The 16,074-nt window shown below is 43.9% G+C and overlaps 1 long non-coding RNA gene and 1 pseudogene across 2 annotated transcripts; one reads left to right on the top strand and one right to left on the bottom strand.

Moving 5' to 3' along the window:
* The first annotated feature begins 8,072 nt into the window (after positions 1 to 8,072).
* LOC101701887 (uncharacterized) lies at positions 8,073 to 12,542 on the top strand. Of its 2 annotated transcripts, XR_015446958.1 has the most exons (4): positions 8,073 to 8,498; positions 8,644 to 8,732; positions 11,999 to 12,173; positions 12,366 to 12,542. It is a non-coding gene; the product is annotated as an uncharacterized LOC101701887 (long non-coding RNA). The 2 variants fall into 2 exon arrangements; XR_015446957.1 differs by lacking the exon at positions 8,073 to 8,498 and having other exon boundaries at positions 8,505 to 8,732.
* LOC101706950 (E3 ubiquitin-protein ligase RNFT1-like) lies at positions 10,606 to 12,441 on the bottom strand (annotated as a pseudogene).
* Positions 12,543 to 16,074: the final 3,532 nt, after the last annotated feature.

Below are 16,074 nucleotides of genomic sequence, written 5' to 3'. Positions count from 1 at the left end.
ACACTGACTTTGGTCCCAAGCAACCTAATGGAGCCGACACTGGCCACCTCCCCACAATAGCTTTGAAGGCTGCCTGGCAGCACACACACTTGGAACAGTGAACTTGTAGCTGGGACTCTGGACAGTTTGTGTGTGGGAGGTGGGAATCTTGTAGGAGACGTGCCCTGTTATGTTGGCACTACAGGTTTCAGAGCTGATGGCCAGGGATGTAACTCAGTGGTGCTGATACCTGCCTCACAAGCACAAGGCCCTGAGTTCGATCCCCAGTACAAAACAAAAAAACAACAACAAAAAACAGCTGGGGTCAGAGCTGCCTGGGCAGGGACCATTGCCAGGCACTTTCCAAACTCAGTAGTAGGGCTGGGGATGAGCTCAGTGGTAGAGCACTTAGCTCACATCCTCACTCCCCTGGATTCAATCCCTAGCACCGAAGGGAAAAACAGCAAAATCTCAGTTGTACTACTGGACGCTAGTCTCGAACTCTGACAAACCAAAGAAGGTGGAGGGTAGGGAGGGGGACAGTGCCTCCCTTAACACCAGCTCCTTTAGCAGTGTCTCTCCAGGCTTCCTCATTAAAACAAACACCAGGGGCAGGGATTTAGCTCAGTGGCACCGCACCTGCCTTGCAAGCACAAGGTCATGAGATCGATCCTCGGTACCAAAAAAGCCCCTGCCACACCGGCCTGCAGTTCCTACCCCCACCATAGCCTGGCCAGGCAGGCCCTGTCACTGTCCCCAAATGAAGACTGCAAAGGTGGGGCCTGTGCCGTGCCAGAGCCTGGTGGGAGTGGGGCCTTACCGGGCTTGTAGCTTTGCTCTCTTCTGCCTACACTTCTGCCTGCACTACTGTGAATCAGTCCTAGTAGGCAGGGCTGTAGAGCACCAGACGAAATCAAAAGTCTTTGCCAGTCTGGTTTCATTCAGAAAGCTGCAGCTCCTCTCCAGACTCATTTTTCTCTTTATAGCAAGTCAGGTTAGGCCAACTAGCCATCAGCCAGACTTTCTCCTCAGCATTCTGCTCTTCCTACCAGCTCTGTCCTCTCTTTTAACTAAAGGAATCACTGAAATTAACTTCGAGAAGGATCAAGTCTGATGTCTTTTTTTTTTTTAAGTGAGGATCCTTTTTTTCTTTTTTTTCCTCCTCCTATTCCCAGGCTCCTCTCCCACTGTCTCTGCTTTTATAAGCATAAGAGTAATGTCACCAAAATGCAACTTTCTGCCTCTTTGCATGTGAGTTCAGAGAAGTCTGCATCCTCCTGCCAACTATTTCTTGGCTTGTTCCCTGGGACAGTGTGGGCTGATCGGAGAAAGGTCACTTGTCAGGCACCAGGCAAGGCAGGTAGCACTTGCCACACCTGGTGCCTCCTTCCAAGTACTGAGGTTACAGGTGTGTGCCACCATACACAGCTTGAGTGAACATTTCTTGAGCATGATCTTGGAATGAGGAAGAACTTTTAAAAATTATATACAGGGCAACCCATTTGGATCCCTGCCTGTGTCTGAAGAGCTATTCCTATTTGCCATTTCTATTCCCCAATAAAATTTCCTACTTTTTTTTTTGGTACCAGGAATTGAACTTGGGACCTTGTGCTTGTGCAGCAGGTGCTGAAACCACTGAGCTAAATCCCTTGCCAAAATTTCCTACTCAAAAAAATAAAATAAAATAAAATAAAATAACATACAGCTGGGTTTGGTGTCACTTGCTTGTAATCCCAGCACTTGGGAGGCTGAGGCAGGAGGATCACAGCAAGTTTGAGACCATCCTGGGCTAGTGAGTTCAAGGCCAACCTGAACTACATAGTGAAACCTTGTCTCAAAAAAACAAAACAAGAGCCAGGGATTTAGCTCAGTGGCACCTGGCCTGCCTTGCAAGCACAAGGTCCTGGATTCAATCCCCAGTACCAAAAAAATAAAAACATAAAAATTCACATAGACTTTGATTAAACAAGACTATTCTATAGTTAATATTCTACTCTTTCTCCTTAGCGCTTAATAATGAATCTTGGACAGGAGGCTGAGAAAGGACTACCAGCCTGAACAATCTAGTGAGACCTTGTCTCAAAAAACAAACATAATAATAATAATTATAATATATCTTGGAGATGTTTCCACAGGTCATGACTCTCCGTAATTGTGCATGCCATTCCATTGTATGGGTGTGTGACATATTTATTTGTTTTTCTATGACAACACGTCAGTGACCATCACATATGTATCTTTGGCTATTTGTGTATTTGCATAAGATAAATTCCTAGAAATGGAATTTCTGGATATAGAGTATGCTTAATTTACATTTTTATAAAAATTACGTTCGGGGATTTAGCTCAGTGGTTCCGTCGCCTGCCTTGAAAGCGCAAGGACCTGAGTTCGATCCCCAGTACCAAAAAAATAAATAAATAAATAAAAATAAAAATTAATAAACCACTCCAGCCAACATATACGTATATCTCCCCACACCTTCCACTTCATTAAGTATTATCAAACTTTGTAATTTGTACCCAATCTGGTAAGAGGAAACAATCACCTAGTGCCTGACAGCCTGCTGTAGGAACTGCAGCTTGTACTCGTGGCAGTGAGAACAGACTGAAAGAGCAAGTGCGGAGCTGGACAGAAGCCACTTGTCTCGGTGAGAGATGCCATGACCTGGCCAGCTGGGAACGAGAGAGACAGTGGGATGCTGTGTGATCAGTGGGACTACAGGAGGAGCCAGCTGCCACCTTACAGGCTTTGGAACAACTGGAAGGTGGAGGTGTGGCCAGGCTGTATGGGAAACTGGGCAGAACAGACTTGGGACAGGAGTGTCAGGAGTTCAGAGTCAGACGTGTTAAATTTGAGATGCTGTTGGACAACATCCAAGGGAAAACATGGAGTACACAGTTGGTTACCGAAGTCCAGAGTTTAGAGAAGAGTCCTGGGCTAGAGACGCAGCGTAGTAAGTCATCAGCAGGTGGATGCTGTTTAAAGCCGGAGGAACACATGAGGTCACCAAAGGAGGGAGAGGAGGGAAGATCCTCCACTCTGGCAGTCAGAGGCAATGGAGACCCGGAAGGTGGCAGCAAGAGAATGTGGGATCCTGGATGTAAATCAAGGAAACATTTCAAGGAGGAATCAGTAAATCAGCCATCAAATGCTGCAGATGTGTCTGGTGAAACAAGGACTGAAAATTGCCTCTCACATTTACCATAGGGTCGGTGGTGACCCGAACAAGAACAATGATGGGGAAAAAAAAGAAAAATGATGAAAAGTGGGGCTCCAGAACATTCAAAATCACAACAGAAGGGAGATGACACCAGCAAGGCATTGAAAGAAACAGGACAAAGTGGAGGGATTGGGGGACAGGGCCAGACTCTCACAGCAAGCAAAGCCCAGTGAGAAGGCAAGAGAGGGTGGAGAGCAGGTGGAGGTGTTTGTGGTCTGAGTAGCAGAGGAGACTTTCTCATCCGTACAGCTGACTAAAATGAGGCAGAGGCGAAAGGTGCCAAAGAGACAGAGCCTCTGGTGCTGGAGGATCAACTGCAGGAAGCCACAGGCACCAGCAGCAACGCAGGCATGAAAGGAGAGGATGAAGGGAGATGATCTCTGACAGATGGAGGTCAGTCATGCAGAAGATGAGGGAATAGGGCGGAGGGCAGCTGGGGACTGAAGAGAGCAAAAGCCAACAGGAATCAGGTTGCAGTTGTGGACACGTGGAGACCAGGCTGGTAGCACTGCGGCACTCGCTTGCTTGCTTGCTTGCTTGCTTTTTTCTTTCTTTTCTGTAACAGGGATCAAACTAAGGGCTTTACACTTGCCGTGCAGGTGTGGTGCCACTGAGCTACATCCCCGGCCCACTGGGGCCTTTTCTAAGGCAGAACTTCCAGGAGTTACTTTAAAATATCAAATATAAGGGCCAGTGATGTAGCTCAGTGGTGCTGCGCCTGCCTCGAAAGCACAAGGTCCTGACTGAGTTCAATCCCCAGTGCTGCAAAAAAAAAAAACGGAAAAAAGGCAAATAGAAGTTTACCACATAGATTCTGTTTTTTTATTCTTTAAACTACAAATAAATACATACATACATACATAAATACATAAATTCAATTTCTAAGTAGTTGGGGAAACTGCCATCAGACGGTGCAAGGAAGCAGCACCTATGTGAGACGTTGGCTGGGCTGCACCGCCACCCTGTGGTGGGAAAGGGACATGCAGGGTGCTCTCCCTTCACTTATGTCCAAAGCACGAGATGCTGATGCTGGCCACCATCTCCCCACATACAGCACAGGCCTTTGACCAAGTGCAGAGAGTATTGATTACATGGCCTTGGACATAAACTCTCCCCTGTACCATCTGATTTCCCCGGAACTAGCCCTTCTAGGCCTGCCCACCAACCTGAAATCATGGGGGACACTTTTCCTCCAAGCCAGCCTCAGGTAGAGGGAGCTGGCCAGGCAGCAGAAAGGGCTCTGGGCCTGGTTTCCCTCTCTCTTCCCTACTCTTCTGAAGCCAGGACGTTTTGCAGCTCAGCTTCCTCTCCATGCCATGCTTCTCCTTTCATCCCTTCATTTCCCTATCCAATTGTGTTTGCTTCTACAGCAAGCACTCACCTGAGCCAGACACCAGGGGCCAGAGGTGAACACGTTCCCCAGTATCAGTGAGTGACACTGTTCTGGGCTGGGAGAGTGAAGGAGGGCACTGCAGTGCTGCAAGGGAGATGTGCGGGTGAGCAAGGCCCTGGCAGGGGCTTCTCTCAATAGGCACATAGGCTCAGTGAGCGTCCTAGACAGATTAAAAAGATTTCTGTGTGCTCCTTTATGAGGCTGCTCCTGGGGCTCCCAAGAGAACCTCAGTTCCTTGGTTTTTTGTTTTGTTTTTTCCCCCAGTGCTAGGAATCAAACTCAGGATATTGTACTTGCTAGGCAGGTGTGGCACCACTGAGCTATATCCCCAACATAGTTCCTTGGTTTTTTGAAAACTGTGAAATACCCAGGCATGGTGGCGCACACCTGTAATCCCAGCACTCAAGAGGCTGAGACAGGAGGATTGCCATGCATTCAAGGCCAGAATGGGTTACATAGTGAGTTCAAGGCCAGCCTGAACTACAAAATGAGACCATCTAAAAAAAAAAATCATAAATAATCTCTAGGGAGTCATCTATATTGCTGCATTCATTCCTTACAGTCAGAGTGTTCTGGGGCCAGGGATTTAGCTCAGTGGTGCTGCACTTGCCTGGCAAGCATAAGGTCCTGAGTTCAATTCCTGGTATGAGGAAAAACAAAACAAAAAAGTACAGTGTTCTGTTCTGAATTACACAATTTGTTTATTCACCTATTGATTTTGCAGTACCAGGCATTGAACTCAGGACCTTGTGTTTACAAGGCAGGCATGGCACCACTGAGCTAAATCCCTGGCTGTTTATTCACCTATTGAAGGATGGTTTCCAGTTTTACACTATTACAAATAAAACTTCTCAGAATGTTGATGTACAGCTTCTGTATGAAAACACATCTTTATTTCTCTAGGATAAATACCCAGTAGTGCAATTGCTGGGTTGAATGGTTGATGAATGTTGAATTTTATAAGAAACTGGCAAAGTGTTTTTGCCTTCTATCAGCGATATATGAAAGACTCAGGCGCTCTGCACTCTTACCAGTGTTCAGCTTTAGCACTACAGTGGACCCTTGACTTACAAACTCGATCAGTTCCCTAGGGCTAGTTGTAACTAAGTCAATACAGCTGAGATCTGGATGTTTACCTGGGTACACACTATAGATAACAAGAAGCAGGTGAATCTTCCATTAACCTAATTAGCCCAAGTTGTTCGTATGTCATGCTGTCAAAACTTGAGGGTCCACTGTATTTGGCATGTGTGTGGCACTGGGGGTTGAGCACAGGGCCTTTGCACTGAGCTCTATCCAAGCCTGTTTTCATTTTGAGTTTGTTATTTGTATTTTTTTTGGCAAAGAGTTCAATAAAGTAACTGACTTGTTATTGTGGCTCTAAAATGTGCCAAATCCATCCCCCATGCTTCTTCTATCCTAACTTTTTAGATTCATAACCTGGTGGCTCCGGGAATCAGAATTGGTGTCCCACAGCACAGATGTCAACATGTCCAATTCCAAAACTATCATCCCACTGCCAGTCCTGGCCCTCCCCCGTGACAGAACTAACACTTAGGGATTTTGTTATGTGCTAAGCACTCTTCTACATTCTTTACATATATCAATTGATTTAATCTTCACAGTAGTTCTAGGTGGCCATTACATCTACCATTACTACCTCCATCTGACACATGGAAAAATGTGGCCCAGGGAGGTTGATATGGCCATCCAGGCCACCCGAGAGCCACCTTTGATCTCTTGTCTCTCTCACCTCCCCACATATAATTAATCAGCTAGGCCTGGAGATTTTGCCTCTGGAATACTTCAATCCATTGTCTTTTCTCTCTTATTCTGTGACTACCACTCTATTTCAGATCTTATCTCTTGCCTAATCATCAAGCTTTTTAAATCTTCTTCTTCTTGTTTGCTTGCTTGCTTGCTTGCTTTTGTTTTGTTTGAGACAGGGTCTTAGTATGTAGTTCAGGCTAGCCTTGTACTCACTCTGTGGCCCAAGCTGGCCTCGAACTCGAGGCAGTCCTCCTCCCTCATCCTCCTGAGTGCTGGAATTATAGACATTTGCCACCACACCTGGCTAACCTTCTATTTTAGAAGATTTTAAGCATTCTGGGCCGAGACTGAGCCCAGTGGTAGAGCATTTACCTAGCATACATGAGGCCATTTAGTCCCCAGGACCACAAGGAAAAAATTCAAATGTGAAAGTAGAGAATAGTATAATGAGTATGTTCTTTACCTGGTTACTATCACTATAAACTCATGACTTCATTTTATCTAAGCCTTCCACTTCAGTCTCTGCCACCACCCAGCTGCATTATTTTGAAGCAAATCTCTGCCATGATGTGTTATGCTTCAGTTGCGCTACATCTTCAGCCCTTCTTGAATTTTATTTTCAGACAAGCTCTTGGTAAATTGCCCAGGCTGGTATAGAACTTGTGATCCTCCTGCCTCAGCTTCCCGAGTAGCTGAGATTCCAGGCATGCATCCCTATGCCTGGTTTATTTCCTTTTTGTGTGTGTGGTGCTGGGAATAAAACCTAGGGTCCCACACATGCTAGACAAGTGTTTTCACCCTGAGCTGTACTCCCTATCCCTTCCTTTTCTCTTTTTTAAAAACACAATAAACAGGCCGGGGATTTAGCTCAGTGGTGCCGCTGCCTGCCCCGCAACCACAAGGACCCCAGTTCGATCCCTGGTACCAAAAGAAAACAGTAGGTCAGGGATTCAGGAGCGGATTCACCTGGTGCTTCTGGTTTAGTCTCAGGAGATGTCAGTTCCCTGAAGTTCAGTCCTGGAGTATCTGGTCCTGGTTGGGGCTCAGATCCTCTCTTGGAGGCTCTCACAGCCTTGCACAGCCTGGGAACCTGTGCCCAATTGCTGCCACAGCCGGCATCCACACAGCCAAGCAGGAAAATGCAAGCATTTCTCCAGGATTCCTGCAACCACACAGGCCAGCCTGTTCCAACATGGAAGAAAAGTCACAAGAGTGCAAATGGGGTATACTTGGTGTTTTGAATTGGTGTTCCAATTGCCCCAATTGTGCCTGTCTGTCTCTGTCTCTTTCTCTCTCCTCTCCTGCCCACCTTTTTTAATAGTTGATTTATATGAATCAAGATCCAAACAAAATCTACTTTATTGTAGTTCTTGATATGGCTTATAAGTGTTTTTTAATCTCTAGGTTCCTTTTCTTCTTGTTTATGGTTTTGTTATTTGCCATTTTTTTCTTTGCCACTAAAAAAAAGAAAGAAAGAAAGAGAAAGCAAGTTGTTTGTCCTTTTATTAATTTATTTAAAGTAAAACCCTGGATTGTAGGTAACTTGTCCCATGAGTGTTCTGCATGAGAAGCAAACATTTCTAATCAACTTTAACTAGATAAGTGAGTGATGTTTTGCAATACAGTGTCTGGGCAATGTTGGGCGTGAGCCCAAACATCACAAAGTGGTGCTCTCCCCTCCCCCTCTCCCAAGGATTCTGTTGAGCCAATAGAGAGCAGTGATTCCCTTAGTAATACTGAAAATCAACCTACACAGTAACCCTCTTCTCTCTTGTCTTGTTGGGAGCAATGTTACATAGTTCTAGGGAAAAGTTATTTGGTTGGCCTGGTTCTCTTGCCTGCAGCCCAGCTACAGAATGACTCCAGTTTGGCCTCCGGTCACAGCTGAGACTTCGGTGATCCAGCGGTGCTGTGATTCTCCAGGGCAAGAAACATCCTGGGAGAACAAACATCTGCTCAGTTCCTCATTGTTCTTGGACTGATTAACATCTTGTTTGCCGGAGATGTACTGAACTCTCTGCAAGCCTTCCGTTACACCTTGTTTATCCCAATGTGAACTGTTGAACTCTCTGTAAGTCCTTTGTTGCATTTGTTTCTCCAGATGTACTGAATTCTCTGCAAATCATTTGTTACAAGGTAATGAATAAAAGGTGTGGTGGGCTGGGGGCTTTGTCTTTGCTGCCCAGAGAGAGCAGCACTGATCAGACCCAAAGCTCAGCTTCTTCTCAGTCTCATTTGTCTACTTTTTCTGTAATTCGCTGTGTGCTGCCGTGGCTCGCAGGAGACCAGAACTCACTGCAGAAGTTCTGGTAACGTCTCCTTCCCCTGTTCCCTACATTGTCTCCTTCATACCAGCCATGGTTTTCAAAGGTAAGTGCACGTTAATTTATTTTTCTTTATATTTTGTATTATATTACATATTATAATCATTTTTATATGAACGTTTTTGGGGTGGTGGAATGAATCATTTGAGTTTTCATTTTTTCTTCTTTTTTTTTTTTCTTTTTGAGACAGGGTTTCCCAATGTAGTTCAGGCTGCCCTTGAACTCATTATGTAGTTCAGGCTGGTCTCAAATTTGCGGTAATCCTGCTGCCTCAGCCCCTGAATGCTGGGATTACTGGTGTGCACCACCCAGCCCAGCACGACTTTCCATTATTTCTTATGGGGAAATTTGCTTTGATATACAAGTGCTTTGGATTATAAGCATGTTTCCAGAATTAATTATGCTAGCAAACCAAGGTTTTACTTTATTTATTTATTTAGGTACCAGGGATCGAACTCCGGTCCTTGTGCTTGTGCAGCAGGCAGCGAAACCACTGAGCTAAATCCCCGGCCCTTATATTTATTTATTTATTGTACTAGGGATTGAATCCAGGGGCACTCTACCACTGAGTAACACCCCCCAGCCCCTTTAAAAAAATTTTTTTATTTAGATCATTTGTTCTCACTGATTACTAATCATACTATAGAGAAAGCAATATTAAAATATATCATCCTTAGTAAACTAATCTGCATTTGGAAAGTGTGATTATTACAAGTAAAATATAGTATTTAGAGCTTTCATTTTAAAATACAGGGGCTGGGATTTAGCTCTCGCACCGCACCTGCCTCGAAGCCTGCCTCGAAATCGCAAGGTCCTGAGTTCGACCTCTGGTACCAAAAAGAAACAACAAACAAACAAAATTTTTTTTTCAGTACTGGGGATCAAACTTAGCACCTTGTGCTTTCGAAGCAGGAGCAGTGCCCCTGAGCTAAATCCCTGGCCTAAAAATACAAATTTTATGAAAATTTTAAGCATTTGTAGAATGGCAATTATAAAAGTTAATGTTGAAAAAATTCTTTTTGGATTATATATCTTAAAATATTGTGAAAAAAAATTTTTTTTTTTTTGGTATCAGGGATCGAATTCGGGTCCTTGCACTTGCGAGGCAGGCGATGGAACCACTGGGCTAAATCCCCGGCCCGAAAAAATACTTTTTATGTGAAAAATACTTTTTATTCTGAAAACAGTGTCAGGAAAGAATACCTGAATTTCTTTCAAACCGCTACTTCTAGTTTCTAATTGCTGTTTTGGTAATAACAAGAAAACACATTTACAATTTAACACTGCAATTAGATGTCAAGTAAGGACAGAATAAATTGCATATCATTAGGTTGAATATTATATACTTTTAAAAACACAAGATTCTTTTATTTAGTCTTTAAAAAAAAATTTTTTTTTATGTGTGTAGTACTGAGGATTGAACCCAGAACCTCATGCATGCCAGGCAAGTACTTTACCACCGAGCAATATCCCCAGCTCATTTACTCTTTTGATAAATTGAACTATACACATAAGCCTTGTAAGATTCTAAAATGATTTGGAAACATTTTTCATCTACCCCTGAAAATACATTCTAATGCCTTTACCAACAGTCCCTGTAACCAAATTAGTGTTTTGTGGCCTTAATGTATTAGTTACTTTTCTCTTGTTGCTGAGACAAAATACCTGACATCCAAAGTTGGAAGGGAAGAGGTTTATTAGGCTTACAGTTCATAGAGGCTTCAGTCCATAATCAGCTGTCTCTAAGGCTGGAATGGGAAACAGGCACTGCAGGGGAGAAACAACATGGTGCACAACGCAGCAAAGGTAACAAAAGGGTTGACCGGCATCTTTCGGCCCCTTTTGTCTTATTCAGACTACTTAGGGTAGGTAGCACTCACACCCTTAATCCTCGTGCTTTTGAGCCTTGCATTGCATCATGAATCAGTTCCAGCTTCACACACTCTAGATCAAGCCTATGCCCACATGAGACTTTGGGGGGGCATCTAGACCCAAACCATAACAATAGTTTATACCATTTAATATATTTGAAGGTGTAATAAAGTAGTTCCAACTTTCCTTTTTTTTCCATTTGTTTATCTGAAATCACAGTTCTGCACAGTGGACATGTTTTCTCTCTGTTAAACCACAAGGTAATGCACTCTTCACAAAATATATGCTGGCAGATGAGTAGAACTGGCTTCCAAAATTCATATTGAACAAATATCCACATCCGAACATTGTCTCTTTCTGGCAGCTACTCCATAACTTGGTCGTGTAAAAAACGTACATAAAACCTGTCCGAAAGTTCTCAAATGTCAAAAAAAAGTCCAACGGTTTTAGTAAGAGGTAGAGTAAAGCCAGCAATATCCCAAAGACTCCATCTAGTTACATTACCCAACTCCTCATAACTTAGAAGTTAATGAAACCAAACTCATATGGGAACAAAATTTGGTAATAAGACATAATTCTTCTAGAAGCATTTAAAAGGCACAATGAAAGAAGGCACCAATAAAATAAGTCATTTTAAGCCCACAAAGAGGAATTTCAGAATGAAGTAGTAATTCCAATAATCCAAAGTACTTCTCAGAAGCTCAAATGATCCAGTGTACGATTCAAGAAAATTAAGATGTGATAAAGTGACTGAGAATGAAAGGTATAGTATAAAAGAACAGAAGGTTCGGCTAGAATACCAGTAACCCAGTGCACTGAATCTTTGAGCACCTTTCTCTTACAAAAATCTGATTTACAATGCTTTTGTTTGCATACATAAAAGTTGTTAGGGCCGAGGATTTAGCTCAGTGGTTCTGCCACAAAAGCGCAAGGTTGTGAGTTCCATTCCCAGTATCAAAAAAAAAGTTGTTAGCAGCCCAGTTCCAAGAGAAATCCCTGTATGCTGCATAACATCCTACACAGTGACCCTCCTTCTTGTCTCCCTCATACCAGCCATGGCTTTCAAAGGTAAGTGCAAGTTAATTTATTTTTCTTTATATTTTGTATTTTCTTTATTATTTTGTATTATGTTACATATTATAATCATTTTTATATGAATGCTTTTGGGGTGGTGGAATGAATCATCTGAGTTTCCATTATTTCTTCTTTTTTTTTTCTTTTTGAGACAGGGTTTCCCTGTGTAGTTCAGGCTGGCCTCAAGTTTGCAGCAGTCCTGCTGCCTCAGCCCCTGAATGCTGGGATTACTGGTGTGCACCACCCAGCCCAGCACGACTTTCCATTATTTCTTATGGGGAAATTTGCTTTGATATACAAGTGCTTTGGATTATAAGCACTTCTCAAGTGGTTGCAAAAGAGCCTTCCATATATTTTTATTCTCAGTATCAAACTTGTTACACACTGAGAAGGAGCTACTTCCACGCCCTCCAGACTCTGCGAGGCTGCCATGGTGCACTGTGGGAGCCACTCCAGAAACAATTGTGCACACATCCATGAGAGTGGCTGTGGACACCTGACCCTGTATTTCTGCAGCTTGGATTTTCAACATATTCTTTAGGTATGGAGTTTATCTGGATAGGAACATTTCCAGAATGAAGATAAGACCCTTCTCCCGCTAATCTTGTTGCATGGACACACTGGGAGGTTGATGCATCCTCACCACTTGCAGTTCCCGGAGAACTGTGCAGTTGATAACAATTGGCTTGCGTGGGCCTTGAATTCTTCTTTAATCCAGATTTCTTTGCTTCAGGGCTCTGTCTCCTCTCATGACTGCACACAGACAGAGGCCGTGCACGCAGCGCCAAGTCCTTCTGCCACAGCCCCATCCTCCAGCTTCTGCAGCTCCAGCCTGGTTGGCCTAGGAATTGTTTTAAAATTTGAGAAGAGGTCTTGCGAGCTGGGCTCAGACTTGCACTCCTCTCGCCTCAGCTTCCCAGGGAGCTGCGATTACAAACGTGTTGCTGCTACTTTCCTTCTCTGTCTGTTCCCTTTTCTCTCTTTCAATCCCCTCCTTTCTTTTCTTTTCTACCAGTGCTGGTGATTGAGCTTAGGGCTTCATACATGCTAGGCCAAGTCCTCTACAACTGATCTAGACCCATAGCCTTAAAACTCTTCTTAAATTGATAAATTTGTATTTATTGTGTACAACATGATGTTTTAAAGTATATATACATAGACTGCAAACTGACATTTGCATTACATCACATATTTGTTTTGTTTTGTTGTGCTGGAGATTGACCTCAGGGTCTGTCATGCTGTGTAAGTCTGTTACCACTGAGCCACACCTCCAGCTCCTCTATTTGTTGTTTTTTTGTTTTGTTTTATGAGACAAGGTCTTGCTATGTAGTTCAGGCTGGCCTTGAATTCATGAAGATCCTCTTGCCTCAGTCTCTTGAGTGCTGGGACAGGTATTTGTACCACCATACCAGCTTTTTTCCTTTTCTTTCTTTCTTTTTTTTTTTTTTGGTACCGGGGATCGAACTTGGGACCTTGCGCTTGCGAGGCAGGCGCCGGAACCACTGAGCTAAATCCCTGGCCCCTTTTTTTTGAGACACTCTCTCACTATGTACAGCAGTTCAGGCTGAACTTGAACTCACTGTGTGGCTCAGGCTGCCTCAAACACACAGAAATCCTCCTGAGTGCTGGAATTACAGGCGTGTAATTCCACATGCCCAGAAGGAGACAGACTGATGGAAAAGGAAAAAGTTTATTCCAAGTTAGCTCTGAAGAAGATGGAGGGACTATTATTACAAATCTCCATCTCACCTTGGTCAGGTATGCAAGATCTTTTATTGTAAGTAAGTGAGGGAAGGAATCTAAGGAGACAGTAGACAAGGATAAGTCGTTTCATCTTTGGTCATTCTCAGTTCCCTACCACCCTTATCAAAACAGGAATTTGACCTCCAGGGCTGGCATCTGCACATCCCTTTCACACTGATATCACTTGTTTCGTGACAGGGCGTCATGAGCTGAGGAGAAGCATGAAGAAGCTTACAGAAACACATTATCTTTTTTAAAAGTTCTAGTTTTCTTTTTTTTTCTTGGTACTGGGATCAAACTCAGGACCTTGCGCTTTCGAGGCAGGTGTCGGCACCACTGAGCTAAATCCCCAGGCCAAAACTCCTAGTTTTTAAAGATTCATTTTACCCTCTCAATTACAATATGGCATTAATGGCCGTTGATTTCCATCACCTAGCTTTGTTATTTCATCAGAGATTTATAAAAGTGATAAATTAACCCCATAATTATTCCATTCATTTTTTTATTACCATACTTATTATTATCCTGAAGTAGTTAGCACAGAAAAGAAAGGGTAAATGTTTCTTTCTCTATATTAGAAATATTTAGGGATGGCCAGTTTCTAGCATCCTCCAAAGGTCACCAATTAGATATTTTTAAAATATAATCACAGGGCCAGGGATTTAGCCCAGTGGTGCCACCGCCTGCCCTGCAAGCACAAGGACCCAAGTTTGATCCCCAGTACCAAAAAAAAAAAGTTAAGTAAAATTTAATCACAGATTATAAAACATTTGATTCCAATTTGTTGCAGTTATAATTGTTATTGATGCTCACATTATCCCATCTCTAGCCAGGAGCAACCTCTAAGGCAGCCCCAGGCTCCTCTTGAACCATCCCAAGTCCCTGACAGTTTGCTTTCTGGCTATTACTATGTTCCAGGCTCATTTTATACATTTCCTGCAGATTCTCAGCACTATTTCTCCAAGGCGCTCTGGTTCCTTTTAGTAGGACCTGACAGACTGTAGTCTGGCATTATCAAGTAATTGCCTTTCTCCTGGCTCCTTCCCTATTTTTTTTTTTTTTTTGGTACCGGGGATTGAACTCGGTTCCTTGCACTTGCGCAGCAGGCGGCAAAACCACTGAGCTAAATCCCCCGGCCAGCCCTCCTTCCCTATTCTGCAGTCACCAGTGTGTATGACCCAAATCTCATCACTCCCTTGCCCGAGGTCCTTCAAGGCCCTGTGTCACCCTTAGCACCACATCCCTCAGTAGCTGTTCACCAACTGACCCCTCCTTCCATTTCCTATTAGTCTCAACCCAGCAAAACTTAGCATTTGCAAATTTGTGTCCCCCACTCTGGGTCATGCTCCTTGTTTCAGGCTAATTCCTCAGCCAGAAACCTCCAGTCCCACTGCCTTCCCTAATTTCATCTCTTTGACCCAACTTTATCGTAGCTCAGGTATCATCTGCAGAGTGCTTTTTGTGGCCCACTAGGCCAGGATGCACCCTCTGTGCTGTTATCTCAGGCTACTGTCCTTGACCCCTGCTCACTTGTAGCTACCAAGCAGGAACTTTGTCAACCATCTTGTCCCCACCACACGATCACTGTGTTAGGTGGGAGAAGATACTGGCTCTTTTCCACTGTGGAGTAGGGTGAAGCTGTTACCCTCTTCAGCAGGTAATTGGTGAGGGAAGAGCGCTGACTCTGCTACACTGGATGAGTATCTGAGATGGGGGAGATTTTGCTCAAACCTTTTCCTTCTCCACTGCAGTTACAGCCACAGGCACTATATAGGTCAGGATGGAAAGGATGACACCAATTCAGGACCCACCTAGGCAAATGATGAGGAGCAGGGGCCTGGAGACTGATTAGATTCTTCCTGGATAGAGATCTGCTGCTGCTGCTTGCCGTGAAGGAACTGGTCTTATGTAGTAAATCTTAGGTTCTGGAACAGTATCTTCTTAGGTTATTGGGACTACTAAACAAAGTCAATCTCACTTTGCACAGTGCGACATTTATAAGCATTCAAAACATGTGCCTTGTGCCTGCCCCAAGAACAAGGATAAAACTGGGCTTTAAAGTCTTTTAATACAAGCCTTCCCTCAAAGTCAACAAAAGAGAAAAAACAGCTAAAGTTATACTTTCCAAGTTGAGGGGAAAATGGTTCTCCTTGGTTGGCACAGGGACATGTAGAGGTCGAACAGGTCAACTCGGAGAAACCTGGAAAACCAGTCAGAAGAACAAATCCCAACAGGAAGGTCTTTGTCTGTAATGATCCTGGCAACTGGAAGGCAAATGTGCCAGAGCTGAATCACCTGATAGTAGGGCTGACTGGCTTATAGTCTCACATGTAAACTCTACAAGGACGATTTTTATTCACTGATGCACCTAAAATAGAGCCTGGCCATAGTTGAAAAACATTTGCAGAACAAGTGGTATGATCTGCCTTTCTTCCACCGGCATCCCCAAATTCCAAATCTGACCACACCCCTGAGCCACCTGCATGTGCCGCTACAGAAGACAACCTGGAGTGGTGGTGACTATGGTGCGTGTGCCACAGGAGGCTGCATCATTCAACCCTCTCAAAGTTTCGCCATCACTGCCCTAGAGTAAAGGTGGGGAGACTGGAAGGCGGCTCGGGGCGGTACGGAACGGAGAACAAGCCCAACCTTTCCATGTACTGGGGCGGAGTGGGGACCTTGTTTCTGTCTACGTCTAG

Source organism: Heterocephalus glaber, unplaced genomic scaffold, assembly GCF_053883595.1.
Source record: "Heterocephalus glaber isolate CG9 unplaced genomic scaffold, H.glaber_assembly_v1.0 deba00001733, whole genome shotgun sequence".
Classification (NCBI taxonomy): Eukaryota; Metazoa; Chordata; class Mammalia; order Rodentia; family Bathyergidae; genus Heterocephalus; species Heterocephalus glaber.
This window is presented reverse-complemented; position numbering and strand designations above follow the sequence as displayed.